The 16,987-nt window shown below is 40.3% G+C and overlaps 1 protein-coding gene across 5 annotated transcripts in view; it reads right to left on the bottom strand.

The window, feature by feature from the left end:
• LOC309396434 (lethal(3)malignant brain tumor-like protein 4) overlaps nt 1-8,108 on the bottom strand; it is a 50,137-nt gene extending 42,029 nt beyond the window's left edge. For 2 of the 5 annotated variants that reach the window (XR_014176114.1, XM_081961568.1), the window contains exon 1: nt 7,680-7,849. The gene's annotated coding sequence lies outside the window, so the exon portion shown is untranslated. Of the gene's footprint in view, nt 1-6,840; nt 7,060-7,679; nt 7,850-7,927 lie in introns of those variants that run through there. The other 3 variants (XM_081961571.1, XM_081961569.1, XM_081961570.1) reach the window with 3 other exon arrangements.
• Between the last annotated feature and the right edge of the window lie 8,879 nt (nt 8,109-16,987).

Genomic DNA, 16,987 nt, shown 5'->3' with positions numbered 1-16,987 from the left:
GATAAATTATTGGTCAATAGATATACACTGACCGAATGATTTTTATTAATGGAACAACAAGAGAATGCATATAGGGAAGGGGTGTTAAAATCAAGACCTCAGTACAAATATATATATCTATACTAGTCTCCCTTTATTTATCAGCACAAATACAACACAAATATAAAAAGGCAACATTAAAAATAAAAATATGGTTTTCTGCCTGGATGGTCTTCTGTGATGAGCCGAATGACAGAAAGAGGGAGTAGTGAGCTCCTTCCCATATTTGGGCATACCAGGGGTTGTAACACAAATACATACATACATACATACATACATACATACATACATACATACATACATACAATAAAATACAATACAATAAAATAAAATAAAATAAAATTACATGGAGATGATCATATTATTGAATATTCTTACAATATTATTGTTTATTTTAAGATTATGCCAATCACAACACCACTCTTTAAATTAACCAACTGATTAAATATCCCTGTTATTGATTAAGAAAATGTGCCTAAACTAACTTTAAACATCATTGCGGTTTCACAAGCCTCAGTTCTGAGTATGAGGTCAGAAAAAACACTCTCTAGATACTTCTATTGTTGAATTCTTGATGCTGTCTGAGCTTGGTTGCTTGCTTGCAGAAATCTGCCATCAATAGATAACATAGAGATAAACCACATTTACATCCCATTTTAAAAAGAGAATAAAAAAGCTAAGAAGGAAACAAAAAGACCAGAATGTATCTTCTCCAGCAATCAACCCCTAGATAAGCAGGGATTAAGAAAGACAAACAATCAAGCAGAAAACAATAACTTAATCAAGGAACTATCAAGAAAATCAAATCTCCACCAACACTGGCAGAACAAGCTACTGGGTTGAAAAAAGGGTGAGCAAACCCCACACTTAGTCTCACTGACAATGTTACACAGTGAGTTAATGGAAGGTCTGTAAGCAAATGGCAAAGCTCAGAGAGTTCTTTGCAAGGACCCTGCAAGGTTCAACTCAGAACTGCACGTATTCTGTTCTATTGGATACTTGTATTTCATAATGGCTAAATGAATTCTGCATCAGATAAAATCCTGTAATGCTACTTAGCACTTAATGATACTAAGAAAGGCTGATAAAGAAAGAAAGCCTTTATCAGAGTAAACTGAATAAATTATATAATGCAAGTTGCAATACATGAAACACTATTTTGGGTCTAATAAAATTTGCCTGTACAAAGGCACAACTGCAGTAAGTGACTGCAAAGAAACACAATCCTTCCATCTTCCCCCCCTCCGCCCCCACCATCTGGTCAGAACCTATCCTTCCATTCCCCCACCCACCCACCCCCAAATCACAACCAGTGAAGTTTCTTGGGTGAGAAACAAAACATTTTGTTCTTCTTCCTCAAGGAAAAAAAACAGTCCAGTTGCCTTTTGAAAAGCATCTTTCGGACAGTCCCAACAGGTGGGGCTAAGAGTGCGTTCTTCAACAGGTAACACATATGGAACAAGTTCTCAAACCAGGTTCTGACTACTCAGAGCTACAGACTATTTCACAATGCTTCCAAATATCATAAAACCAAAAACTGTGTTTTCAAGTTTCCGCAGATCCCTATCAATGCAGAAGAAAGCACAGTGGGGGAAGACTGTCTATGCCAGCAAGTCCAAAGGACGCTATAACCCATTTACTACATAGACAGAACAAAGGAAAGACCAAGGACAATTGGTCAGAGAAGTTTTTGGTCTGACAAATTGTTTTTAGGACACTTTGTTTTCCTTCTCAGCTAAGTATTCTTTAAGAACTGGAAATGTATGAAACAATTTATCTCAGGGTAAAAATGCATTTCTTAAAACTTGTCTCCAGAAACTTCATATTTGTTGCACAGTGAGCCAACACTAGACATCCATAAATTTCAGCCTTGGCATCTGTTTCCTTTTGTCTGCAAATTATGAAGGAGGGCAATACATTTTCTCTATCTAGACTATTAGGCAACTTGTTTCCATGCTACGACTTGACACTAGTGGAGAACTGCTATCAAGCAGGATAAATAAAATCTTGCTAGACAAGACAGTTGGTTAAGAACGGTTGTTAGATTCATTTCAGAAATTCTAAAGATACACTGTAAAAGCTCATCTGTACTCAAAGCACTAACTCACACACTATACTCTCTACCATGAATAATCTCTGTCCCAGTGTTATTTGAGAGATGTCACTTCACATTCCTGGCAACACATTAATCACCCAAATTCTTCCACTTGAAAAATATAAAAATTCTTATCAGTTTGGCTCTGGAAATATTAAGTTCAGAGGCACATTCAAGTGACTTGCAGGTAGTCTTTGATTTATGACCATTTGACGTTAGAATGGACCTTCTCAAAGCTAATTATTATTTTCATAGTTTTGATGGCCCCACAATCATGTGATCATATTTTGGGTCCTTGACAGCTGGCTCACCTTTATGGCCATTTGCAGTATCCCACAGTCATAGGATTGCACTTTGCAACATTTTTGCCAGTTTTTGGCGTTACCTTCCAGTTTCTAGCAAAAAAAAAATGGCCATTGGGGAATATTTATTTTATTTATTTATTTATTTCTTAGATTTTTAGACCGCCCCCTCTCCCAACAAGGGACTCGGGGCGGTGTAGTCAATGCAAATAAAATACAGTCATAACTAATGAACTATCTTAATGACTGCAGCATTCCCTTAATAACCATAGTAAAAACTGGTCATAACTTCAAATCTGTTCACACGATGCCTCAACTTATGACCATAAAAATGTATGGTTGTAATTATGGTCTCAATCACGGTCATAAATTGAGGACCATCTGTAGTTTAGATTAAAGGTGAAGATGCACTCAATTTGAGCGGAACTCCATGCAGCTTTGACTGCAGGGAAAGTCAAGGGGAGGGTGGAAGGGTAAATGACATCAGGCGTGCAATGACACTGTGAGTTGTCCTTTGTTGCATGACAAATGCTGTTGTCATCCAGTGTGCTTGCCAGTGTTGCAGATGTTTCCCACAACTTTCTTGTGGTACAATTCAGGCGACATTTTTTCCCCCAATTTCTGACTTTTCAATAATGGACAAGGATGCTTGGTTGAGTTTCTCCTGCGGAAGGTGTGCACATAAGGGCTACTTTGTCATTTGTTATGGTTACTCCAAACATCTTCCTATGTTAATTGATAAGTGTAAGTAGGTCATAGTTGCCGTGCTAAACCAACCATGGGAGACTTTCTAATTTCTGTAGCAATTCCTATAAGTGGAACCAACTGAATGTGATCAAGCATGAATTGGTATGGTTAATCCAAACTCACCTTCCTTTATTTCATTACTGCATGAATATAAAAACTTGAGCCAGCTTGCAAAAATACTCATTTTAGAGTTAAAATGACTTAAATGTGTGGAGCTAGTTTTCTCTCTATTCAGCTTTGCTAATGGTATAATAGCTGTTTTATGCTCATAATGATATGGGGACTATTACTGGATTATTGTGCCAATAATTATACAACTATTTTCTAGAAAATAACCGAAATGAAAAACATGCCTTATCTTAAATAACACTGATGAAAAATGACTACCTTTGCACACATTCTTAATCATCTTTTGGTTGCAAACTGCATTACACTTAATCAAGAGCGGAGGTACGGATAGCCAATTCATTTCATCTGCTAGGTAGAAGAAAAAAAAACCTTGGGGAAATCAGACTATCATTTCATTTGCATGGGCTCCCTGTCTGTTATTGTCTGAAGATAGAACATCGTGTCACTGACTTTAATTAAAAAGACATCCTTTGAAACAGAAAGATCTTCTAGTCTGAAGAACCATACATGATTAGTGAGGCACAATCTGTGTAACAACTTTGTGCAGTTAACATCAAACAGTTCCTCCAATTATCTTGTGGGTAACACTTAAGAACTATTGTCTTTAATGACAGCAAAGCACAATGTAAGGTTAAAACGGTAGATCCATAAACTCTAATTTCACTACACAAACTAGGGAAGTGCTAGTCAGGAGTGGGTTTTGCTCTCTGTTTATATTCTAGTGACTTGCCCTGTCAATGTTGGTGAGGTAGATGTTCTTTGGTTGGGCGGTTTGTAATCTTGGCTTCTTTGGCAGTTTCTTGATGGGGGTATTGTTTACTTGATGGTTGGTCTGGTATTAATCTGGGAGTTAATCTATGCTCCTCTAGGTGCTGACTGCTGGTGGGGAGGTGTTTTGGTCTTTTTCTACCCTTTTTATCTCTTTTGCCTATATCTATGTGTTTATTGATGGCTAATTTGTCAGAGTGCCAGGCTTCTAGAAATTCCATAGAAGCCTGGCACTTTGCATTTAATTTCACAACATATAAACGGATTTAAGCATAGCTTCATTTGGGAAACTGACCAAGCCAAATTCAACAGGGGTCAATTTGGGAGTAAGGCCACAGGTTGACAATGAATGGCCCCTCCCAGAGGAAATAAAAGAGGAGCGAAAGGGGGGTGGAATTTGCAGGAGACAATTAGTTTGCTTAATTAATTCATTTCATTAAAATTAACACTGTTGATCGTTGTTGCAATGAACTATAATTTCATTCATAAAGCGATAAAGGTTTATGCTAATCAGGGCAAATGAGAAGTAATCTTCATCACGTATTTTACACTGAAATTCCATATAGCTTCAAATCCAGGTATCTGTTTTGGCACCATTAAATACATTTCCCAGGAAACTAATTTTAGTGTGGAACATTTGCATAGACTACTCAGTCAAAACCTAACACAGGCCTTTTACAATCAAGAGATAAGGACTCCATGAGTAAACTAACTCCCCCATATTGATAAGTATCACGGACCTGCAAGCCTTACATTGAATTAATTACCTAGTCATATAATTAGAAAAAAATACCAGTATTTAAAGTCTTAATAAACAAGGCTGAAAAATATTGTGAAAGGGGAAAATAGGATAGTAAACTACCTCTTCCCTCTGTAAAGATATCCAGTACTGTATTCAGTGACAATTTCTACCATTTTACTATATATTCCTACCACTTTTACTTACAGTATTAGCAACCTGGAGATCCTGACACAAGCTTAGACAAATCTTATGTTAGAAATGCAAGCCATAACTTCCATTTATTTCCTATGCATTATCACTATTACTCTACACTAAAGGCTGGTAGAAATTTCAAGACAGAAATTCCAGCAGAGAAAAATCTCTTTAAAAACATACAATTATTTCTGCTCAAAATGTTCACATGCACAATTACTGTGGCCAGCATTAACAGTCCCCCTTATTTATTACTCAAAGAACACAGTACTAAAACTACATTTAAAGATGTTTTTCATCTGAATATATGTTAGTTAATACCAGGCTAGTACAGTTTCATCAAAGGAGCAATTTCAATTAAACTAATAGTTCTGCTAAGCAATTCAATGAATATATACATCTCAAATATCTCATTTATATAAGATTAAAGCACACATGTACATGTATAGGCTCATGTATGTGTATATACAGATGTTAATGTGAGCCTTTACGTATTTTTAAGGTAAAAGTTTATTAAGATTTAAACTTTTACACACCTTTCATTAAATGTATCAAATATTACTCTGTGTACAAAAGCACATAGGAAACCTAAAACAATTTACTGAATAATATTACAGGATTTCCTTTCCTTTCAAGGACAGGGGGACAGGAGCCCCACAAAAAATCCCAATGGTGTCACTTTTTAGAATCAGTTGCATATATTTTTGATATTCAAATATACACTCACACGTAAAGAACATTCTGCAGTTGCAAGAAGTAAAACTTCATTTACACTCACTTAAATTTTGGACACAAAGTTCTGCTATTTATTTTTGTGGTTTGCTTATGATACAGGGATGCACAATCTACCTTCCAGGTACTATTAGTTTGTATATTTCATATCAGTAATCCTGGCTATAGCAAATGGGAATGAGTTCAGTGAATTCTGACTATCAAGGAAGGGGACAGTAGAAAAAAATGCAAACATTTAATTCCTGGCATCCTACTAAAAGTTTTTTTTAAGTATTTTGATGAAACTCTGAATAGCTGATGCCTGTCGGAATAGATGATTGTAAGACAATTAAATAGACACAAAATTATAAATGGTGAGGTCATTAGGCCATGAAATATGGTTCATGAGCGTTCTTTATTACAGAGACACAGATATCCATAAAACATTTCATAACCCATCTGTCCCTCTCTGTGAATGCTTTAGTATGCCAACAAGGAGACAGATCAAATGTGAGCGGAGTGCTTGAAGAAGCAAGCGCTAATCCATGCCATCTTTTCTACGAACGGAAGAAGAAAAAACGTTATGCCCCTCTATTCAGAATTAAAATCCAGGGATGGATCTGGGCTGCAAAACTCCAAGCAATCACTGGATGGCAGCCAAGAGATAACCATTTCCCCACTTTGCTGCCACCTGGTGGTTGACCCCATTTTAATAGCCCAGCTCCGGATGCCTTATCTCAGATAAAAGTTAATTTTGCTTAATGACCAGATACAGGATAAAGCCAACACCAAAGAGAGCAAGAACCACCCTCACAAACATCATGATGCCCCCCCCTTTCAACTTTCACACCTCATGTGCCAGTGCAGCAGCTTTTTCACACACGCCCTTTCCAAATAACTGCGGTGGTTGGGAAAATAACAGAACAAGAGTTGGAATCCCAAAAGGTGCTTTTTCAGGAGGCAACTGGACTTGTTTTTTTCCCCCTTTTCTTTTTTTAAGACGTTTCGCTTCTCATCACAAGCAGCTTCTTCAGCTGGGGGGGGGGGCAGTGTCAGAGCTGAAGAAGCTTCTTGGATGAGAAGCGAAACGTCCTTGCAACAGGAAACCCTTATACGGTTTCAGACAAATGGTTGTCCAATTCTCTTTTTAAAAAACACTTCTAGGGTTGGAGCATTCACCACTTCTGGAGTCCAGTCGTTCTGCTGAAGATGGAGGGGTGACAGCCCCAATCCCGTCCGACCAAAAGTGGCCCCATTCAGTTCAGGAAGGCCTCAGGCTGGGGACGGGGCTGTCATCTAACACACGCACACACCCAAACCAGGTTGAGGAAAAGAGCATCAGTTGAGCGAGGCTCCTTCCTCCGTTTGACGTTTGTTTGGTTTATGTCATAACAGCCATTTGTGTGTGTGTGGGGGGGGGGAGCAGGTCGTTCTGAAAGAACAACTTGCTACGCTATTCCAACTAAACTTCCCAGCCGATTTTAGCCCCCCCAAACTTCGGCGACCAAAGGGTCGCCATCCGGCCACGGGGGAAGCGTCAAAAGAGCACCCGCCGAGCCGCCAGAAGGGAAGCCTCCATTCTCTTCCCCGCTCGGGCTTGTCTCTGCCCTGAGGCGGGGGGGAGACGGGGACACCGTCGCCCCCCACACCCCGGGCTTCTCCCCTTCAGGCACAAAATGGCGGGAGGAAGCGCAGCCTAACGGTGAGAGGAGGGGGGGGCGCTCGACGGATGGGGTAGCGGACGGCAAAAATGGTTTTTAAAGGGAGAGAAGGCCAAGCGAGTCCTTTGGCGCCCGCCTCGCGCGGACTCCCTCTCCATCCCACACCGAAGTTCAAACTCCAAAAAGTTCTGGGACAAAAGGAAGGGAAAGGAAAAGAGCGCGCCCCCCCTTTGCTTCCCCCACTTGGTACGCTCTAACTTTCCCCTGCCAGTCCCCACTTTCTTTCGACTCACCTCCACCGCCTCCCCTCGGCTCGATTCTTCGCCTTTAAACTCCCACAACAATTTTTTTTTTAAACGAGCGCAGCTCGGAACAAGCCAAAGACGCATGCGCGGAATAACTGGGGCGCGGGCCGTTCCGGCCGGCTTGTTGGAAGAACCGAAGGGATGAAGAGGCCGGAGGAGGAGGGAGGGGGGCGCATGCGCGTCGTGGCTGGCGTTTTCTATTTTGGCGGGCGCGGCTCGGGATGGCGAAGGCTCACCTGGTCGTGGGGAAAGGCGCTGCGCTTCGACACGGGAGTTAAGCGCCGAGCGTAATCCGTCCGGAGAAGCCTTGCCAGCGGACTAAAAACAGATTACGTAACAGGCTGATCGATTCGGGGCTTGCAGGGAAAGGAATTCTGCTCGTCTGTTGCTTGCGGCTAAAGTCCTTATCACCAGGCCTATTTACACAAATTATTCCTCCCCCTCAAATCATTGCCATCATCCTTCTAGGCCTGCATCTCCTGCCCTCCCTCTCAAAGGACCCCACAGCAGTTTGTGGGAGAACAGTGGAAAAGTCTTAAATGGACAAATCAAACCACACTTGCAATAAAACAAACTTTTTAAAGTGCTTTTAAAAAAAGTCAAAATAATAGACAACTGTCGTGAGGCTACGGAGTTGGGGGTATAAAATACTGAATATAAACAGATTGGATCTGTGAAAATAGTTCCAAGTGCTAGAAACAAGTTGATTTCAATATTCTAAATTCTTAAGTCAACCAGTTTACCCTTCAAAGGAAGCAAAATGTGTATGTCTTCTGCAGTTGGACATACAAAAGATAGCTCTCCCAACTTCCACTGGCAGATTTTGCCTTGCTGTTCAGAAACGTCATGTGGCAGCTAAAGATGCCCCTATTCCAGTGGTGGGTTGCAGGCGGTACACCCCGGTACAGGCGTACCGGACCCTTCCCGGAGCACCGGGTACTGTTCTGCTACGGTGCTCCAGAGGGCCCGCCCACTTCTTCTTACCTGTCTTTAAACTCTTCTTACCTGTCTTACCTGTCTTTAAACTCTTCGGCGCTTCCGCGCATGGCCAAGCTGCTGGAGCGTCGTGGAGGCTCGCAGAGGCATCGCTGGACGGTAAGATGTATGATGTGAGCGCATGCTGCACGCGTTCATGTGGAGGATGCCGTATGGTTGCAACGGGATCCGGAACCCACCACTCCCCTATTTATACTATCTTAGGTATCCTTAAAGGGACGTGGTGTCTCAGTGGCTAAGATGTTGAGCTTGTCGATCAGAAAGTTTGGCGCCCCATAACGGAGTGAGCTCCCGTTACATGTCCCAGCTTCTGCCAACCTGGCAGTTCGAAAGCATGTAAAAATGCAAGTAGAAAAATAGGAACCACCTTTCGTGGGAAGGTAACAGTCTTCCATGTGCCTTCGGCGTTTAGTCATGGTGGCCACATGACCATGGAGATGTCTTCGGACAGCACTGGTTCTTCGGCTTTGAAACACAAATACATTTGAAAATGTATTTGTGCTGATAAATAAATAAAAGGAGACTTTATTTATCAGCACAAATGCAACACAAATATAACAAAGGCAACATTAAAAATATGGTTTTCTGCCTGGAGTGAGCCGAAGGACAGAAAGGGGAAGCAGTGTGTTCCCTCCCATATTTGGGCATACCAGGGGTTGTGACACCATACATACATACATACATACATACATACATACATACATACGCCATTTTTGCTGATGCATCCTGGACATAGTTTTTGAAGACTCTTCAAAAGTAGTCTTTTGTCTCTCTATGTATGATAAAAGCACTTGTCACTATAGCCAAAAATGACTTCAACAGTGCATCATTATAAAAAGTGATTGGTGCTGTGGGAAGCATACCCCAAAAGGACAGTGCCAGAAACCTCACAGCATCAGAAACCTCAGAAAATAGTGCCAAGAGACTCAAGCCAGCCTTCCCACTTTAAGAAAACCAAGAAGCACCAGCTGAAAGGAAAACTCAGAGCAGCCTGTTAATGGCTGTTACAAAAGTAACAGAAACACTTAAGTAGAGTCATTAAGATAAGGGAAATTGGGCTAAAAATAAACTCTCCAAGGCAAACCGAAACTCCCTTTTTTCTGCCCCTGACAGGATTAAACCCCAAGGACAGGAAAAACAAAGGACCTGGAACCAAGATTAACCCAGGAAAACAAAACCCAGGGCAATCAGAATCACGGAAGCCGCAAGAGCTTCAAAGGGGAATTGAGCATTTTTATATTCACTCTCCCAAGCTGCTTGCAAGTCAGGAATGCTCTAGCTGTGTCACTTTTTGCTTCTTTCCTTCCTACATTAAAAGAATTCCACTTTCTGGCAGCTGGCTTCTGCATCCATTTCTTCTCAGCATCTGTGGTGTGTCCCAGCTGGGAACAAATGGGAAATTTATTCCAACAGTGCATCAGCATGAATAAACAAGTTGCAACCACCTGCGCTGATATTAAACTCTGTATAAAATTTAATATAAAACACGTCCAGTTTAAGAACTAAATCCAGAACTGATAAAAATCACCTGAGTCTATCACCTTGCTAAACCATCTTCCCTTGATAGAATCACCAACACTATATTTCTTATCCAACTTATTACTGTTTCAGATCATTATTATTGCTTCGGAAACAGATGGACAGGAAATATTGCTGCATGTCATACTGTGACAAGACCTCCCCCCCCCCAATTCCCCTGATGATATATCTCAACAGTTTAATGTAGATATTAAATAACCCGGGATACGAGTGAACTTTAAAAAAAAATTATATGTCATAATTTTGCTAGCTTTTATAATGGCACAGATGTCTCCTCTTTGTTTTGTTTTGTTTCTGCTCTCCCCCTCGAAAAGAACCGTAGTGGGGATTCGATACATTTATTAGGCTAAATTAGGTTTTGAGTGGGTTTAACATAGTTAATCTTAATTTAGTATTGAAAAAAATCACACTTGGCAGTAGTTGACATGATATATGGCTTAGCTAGGCATACTAGAACTGGCTTGTAAAACTTTGGGTGACCACCAGAAAAGCAATAACAAACATTTCCCACATAATTTTGCTGCCATCTCAGTGGTGTCTGGATTCCTAAATCCGGAGCTGGTAGCCCTACTTAGCATATTGTATGAAGCTAAATGTTCACTTCTGCATTTACACATTCTAGATAGATCTTCCTGTCTAAAGCAGCAGTCCCCAATCTTTGCGGCTTGGCTGCCCGGCTGACGGCAGGGGAGAGGGGAACTGAGCCACTATTTTGGTGGTCAGCACGCATGCATGCCTATCCACCGCTTGTGCAAATGGAGCTGCACATGCGCTGGCCTGCCGCTTGAGTTGAGTGGAGCTGCATATGTGGGTGCACACCAGCCCGCCTCTCACACAACCTGGTTCTGAATAGGCCACAGCCCGGTAGTGGGCTGCGTCCTGGGGGTTGCAAACCCCTAGTCTAAGGGACTATTTAGAGTGCATGGCTGATGGTTTCATAGCCTTAATCTCATTTAAATCATTTTCATTACAAGTCAAAATGTTCTGTGACATGTTTTGAGTAGTCATAGTTATACAAAAAGGCTTGCTTTATTTAATTATATCCCACCTTTACTAGTTTTGTAAATAACTCAAGGCAACAAACATACATATATCCAACACACCTTCCTCCTCCTATCTTCCCCACAACAACGATTCTGGGAGCTGAACTAGCCTTACTGGTAGAGATTGAGAATCATTGGCTCCCAAACACGACAAACCCTCTGAAGTGAACTCAAAAATCCCTTTATTAGGAGCACCGGCAGCCCGGCAAAAAGTTTTTCTCTCACAACAAGTGTGCCCAGACGGAAGATGAATAGTTGTCTGCCACATCTATTCATCTCCACCTCCTGCCTTTTAGACCCAGAGCTAGGGTGGCGCTTCGTTAGCAGTGGTGGGTCTTCTTTCCCAAGGATCGGCCCACATATTTCCACTGCTCTCCTCTCCTCTGCCTTCTGCACATCCACGTGTCAGGCACTGGACCCAGATGTTCCTCCTCTTCCTTATTAGCCACCTCCAGACCTGAGGGCTGTTGACTCTCCATCTGAGGGCTGATGGACAGCCCAGGCTCCACTTCTGTCCTAAATGTGAGTCAGTTGACAAGGATCCCTATGGTTGAGTGATTTATATTTGGATGCTTGTCAACTGATTCACATTTAGGACGGTTACAGTGTGTCTGAGTTATGGGATCCCCTTTTGCGAACTTCTGACAAGCAAAATCAATGGGGAAAACCAGATTCACTTAACAACCGTGTTATTAATTTAAGAACTGCAGTGATTCACTTAACAAATGTGGTGAGAAAAATTATAAAATGGAGCAAAGTCACTTAACAAATTTTTCATTTAACAACGTACGTTTTGGGCTCAGTTTGTGGTCGTAAGTTGAGGACTATGTGTACTTTGGAAGCATCATATTTTTCCTCTTTTTCTACTAGTTCAAAATGTTTACCTTCAAAATTGAAATGTTCTACTCCCCCGTTAAAACAACAACATTCCCCTCCCTCGCTTGAATGCTGTCCTACTCCATCTCTAAACCTTTGAGTTTTAACAGAGAAAAATAAAACCCTGGGGAGATATAAAGCTGGGGCAATTTCAAGGAAATGAAATTTACAGAGGAGTTAGTGAGAAGTTATTCAACTGGTATAAATAAAGAATATCCTTGATTGCCAAGTTGATTGATAGTTTTGAAACCGCTATTAACATTCACAGAAAACATCTTTTGCCTAATTTGCAAGTCTGATGTGAACATAAGATCCTGATTCTGCAAATTGTTAGACACATATTTATACAGGTAAATTTTTCCCCATGTACACACATTTAAATAAATAAATATATTACACATTTGTCCATTTAAATATATTCTGAACTGGTTGGATCTAGGTTTGACCATATATAGAAAAGTACCAATGAATTCACTGGAAATTATTTTTTCTTACCCCAAAGGTGTTTTTCAAAAGGCAACTGGACTTTCTGGATTGTTTTTCCCCCTTGAAAATGTTTCACTTCTCATCCAAGAAGCTTCTTCAGTTCTGATTGAAAGACTGAGATGATTTGGATGACTGAGAATCCCCATAGACGTCTAGTAGTCTAGTGCAGGGCTTGGCAACCTTAAACACTCAAAGAGCCACAAAAGTCCTAACCGCAAGCCCCCTATTCAATTCTGGAGCCGACTGGAAGTTTGGTTCCTCCACCATAGAGTCCCCTCCTAGCGTGGCATCCCTTTTTCCTCTGCTGACCAGAAGTCCGGTTCCCCCACCATAGAGTCTCTTAGCGCGGTGTCCATTTTCCTCTGCTGACTGGAAGTCTGGTTCCCCCACCATAGAGTCCCCTCCTAGCGTGGCATTCCTTTTTCCTCTGCTGACCGGAAGTCCGGTTCCCCCACCATAGAGTCTCCTCCTAGTGCGGTGTCCTTTTTCCTCTACCTGTCCTAACCGAAGGCTCTGTCAATTGTGGAACCAACTGGAGACAGGGAGCCACAGCAGAGGGATGAAAGAGCCACATGCGGCTCCAGAGCCACGGGTTGCCGACCCCTGGTCTAGTGCTATAAAATGTACGAAGTGACAGAACCTAGTTGACTTTGGCTGTTGTCAAAAAGCTAAGCACAGTTGCCCTTCCTTATCATGTGAATGGAAAACAATCAGGAAATTCTTGGCTGTAGGATAAATTGGGGAATAAAAATAACATTTTGGAAGAAAGCAGTGTTGAATTGATTTTGAACAATGGCCAGGAAAACCACACGAAGTCCTACAAGTTCGAACTCAACTACAAGAAGACTGGATGTGTTGTCTTATACCAGAGGTCCCCAAATCCCTGGTCCATGGACTGGCACCGGGCCGTGGTGTGCCAGAAACCTGACAGTGCAAACAAGTGAAGTACCATCCACAGGAAGCAGGAAGCAGGCAGCATGCAAAACCACACTCCCTCCAGTCCACTGAAAAACCTCATTCTGCGTAATCAGTCCCTGGTGCCCCAAAAGTTGGGTTTTAATTTTCCTATACAGAATATCTGTCTCGATGCAGAATATTCTTTCTTGTTCTAATATTGCAAGGACCCTGTAGTCTCCACCATAAAAGAATCATGAAATATTTGGAGGGAAAATTGTAGGTGGACCATAGGTAGAGGATAAAGCACTAGTGAATGACAATATATTGTGCAAAAAAACTCCAGATCCAAATCAAGTGTTGAGTTATTGAAGATATTTTCTCAGATAAATTGCCTTGCTCCTAAATGAAAATAGTAACAAAGACAGAATCTTAACTCTATTACATCAAATTATCCTTTAATTTTTAGACCATTAAAAGCAATCTTACCCAGTGCTTTGGAATATTCAAGATGCACAAAGTAAACACGCATGTAGTTTTTAAAATGTTGATTTCCACCACTAGGTGGAAATATGGGCAAACTATTATTTCCTCCTCTCTGCTTCAGATTTTCTTAGCCACAAGGAGGGAAAAATAAATCTCAATACTTAACCATAGCTTCATTGCTGTCCTTTCCTGAATTATAAAAATATGTTCTCAAATATTTTTTCAAAGAGGGTTGGTTTTTTTTGGAAGCTAAGAGATAAGGTTTTGTACTTTGCATCTATCTTCACAAAAGCCATTAAATTCTTATCACAGATTGTTTAGTCTCAAGATTCGGCATATATAAACAGGCAAATATAAATATCTTCCATGTTTTTTCTCTCGGACACATTCTAGAGACCAAATTTCCCTTATATCTAAGCCTTTTTTGTTATTCCACCAAGGTCTGCTGAAAACAGATAAGGGGAAAACTCAGTATAGCGTACTGAATCACGTTTAGTCTTGAAACTCAGTATCTATCTCCCCCCCCTTTTTTTCTTAGCCCAATTTATGTCACAGGGTGGTATTGGGAGAGAAAATTAGGGAGAGCTCATGTAAGCCACCTTTAATTTTTCGGCGAAAAGATGAGATAGAAATTGAAGAAATGTTTTCCCTAAGGTTGTCCTTCAGATGTCATTGACTTCAACTCCCACAATCCTTAGCCACCATGACAAATTGCTAATTAGTAAAGATGTATCTTAAAGTTTTTTTTAGCATAATCTGGGTACTCGCTTTTTTGCTTTTTCCCAAATCTCTTGGAAGCAGCCTTTGAAAAGAGCCCAATAGACTCATTTTGGGACAAATCAGAGATTTTTTTTGACAGCTATACCATGTATTCTAAGATCCTATGTATATATATCATATGTATATACCATATATCCTAAGGTCATATGTTAGAATGTATAACTAAGAAGAGAAAATATCATATGAATTCAGGCATCACAGTAGTGCAAAATCATAGAGAATAAATGAACCATTTGGGGGACAGGGAAAATCTCTGTCCATAGAATAATGGGGCATGAATTTACATGGTTGGAATTAAGCTTGCTAATGGAAGCTTTTATGTTACAAAAGGATTATTTGTCTTCCGAAATAATTTCAGCCCGCTGCCAGAACAGAATGAAGTTACCTATGGAATTGAAGATGACAGCTGCTGGAGACTCAAGGATGCTGCAGAGCACTTGTATAGTTTAAATGGCTTTGCTACATAACAACAAAAAATTACCAAAGAAAAGGAAAATAGATTTGGGATTTGTTTGTTCCTTTTAAAAAAACCCATCTAGGTGGACTTTTTAAACAGAAAGCAACAGCCTGCATGCTAGGAATTTTGGGACCCATTAAATATATTTTACTAGGAAATGAGATATATTTTTCATAAGTATGATCTTGTTCCATGCTTTTTACCCTCTTTTTTTTAACCCTAATTTTTTTTTACTGAAGTGAAGGGCACAAATCATGGGGATAAGCAGAGAAACATCAACACATCCATTTGGTGATGCTTCTATTAAAACTCAAGACCATTTAAAAAAAAAAGTTAAACTCAACAAACACAGCCTCTCACAAAGCACTGTGATGTACTAACATTTAACATCCACTTTCCTTTCACATTTTCTACCATTAATTTTATCCTGGAATGTTTGCCTACCTATTCAGTGTTTCTTGCAACCATTCACACATCAAATTCTTCCTTTGTTTTGCTGTGCTAGTTTATTTGATCTTCTGCATTATTGTTCCACGTATGCCAGCTTTTCCTAATCAGATTGAGGAAGGCCATTTTATGTATGATTCTTGGTTGAGCCATGAAATCCCAAAGTTTCCAAAACAACATCCTGATCCAGATAAAAGACAACTGTGTCTGCACAATGTATTATCTCCTTGGTTGGTGGGATGCAAATGTGTTTTGGATTGCAAAGTAGCCTCTAAAGATTCTAGCTTGCAGAGAATAACATGAACATGCAGAGGATAAAATTGGGAGGCGATTGTATAGTACCTGTGCCACACTGCCCAAAGTACACCTAAGCAGATCGGTACTATTGTTATCAACGGACACTATAGTGTGGCTTAGGTGTAATTAAGGCCATTTACCTAATCTATATCTATTGTCTTATTAATATCATTATATGAAAAACTTGGTTATTGGAAATTAATATTTAGGGGCCCATCAGGTTACAGGAATGTTGAAAATGGTAAGGCTGCATGTACGTAATGGTGTAACTGGAAAACTGTTAAAATATGGATATGATTTACTTATGGGATGACTGCTGTGCAAACAATGTGAGAAATTGAGTTAGAGCCCAACAACTATAAAATGCTATATTATTGGTTTCTTTACAAAAATAGCAAGGTGAATGCAAAAATAAAATAGAGGAATTCATTTCATATACAGGCCTGGCACACACAGATAAATGTTTACACTTTAGTTGTGTTGCTCTTTTGGGTAAAGGTAATATTGTAACACCATTGATAAAGCCTGCAAATGTTGATGGCCACTGAACCTGGGTAGCCAATCCTTGGTGAAGCCAAGACTATTTGATATAATTCTCATCCCATCCCCTCATGATGTACCAGTTGGAACTCTGTTCCTCTGAATATTCCGTTTGCAGCTTTGAACATCTGCAGAAGTCTGTATGTAGAAGCAGTTCCTTCTCAGGTGTATAAGATGTCACAATAACCATTTGCCCAAATAAGTGTATCCCGCTTATGGAGAAATCTAATCTTAAAAGTTCATTGTCATTTGATTATCACAGGAGTAGGCAGATTTCAGATTTAATTGGAACCGTTTCCTTTTTGAACCATGTGCAAATGGCTCAGGAAAATAAACAGTCTTCGTTTAGTGATTGCTTTGCACAATGACTGTCCAGTAACGACAATGATGAAAAAGTAACTTTGCAGCCAAAGTTTACAAACTTTGCAGATTTGTAAAAGAAAGGAAAACTGCGA

The sequence above is a fragment of the Natrix helvetica genome (assembly GCF_964273705.1).
Source record: "Natrix helvetica genome assembly, chromosome: 9".
NCBI classification, from domain to species: domain Eukaryota; kingdom Metazoa; phylum Chordata; class Lepidosauria; order Squamata; family Natricidae; genus Natrix; species Natrix helvetica.
This window is presented reverse-complemented; position numbering and strand designations above follow the sequence as displayed.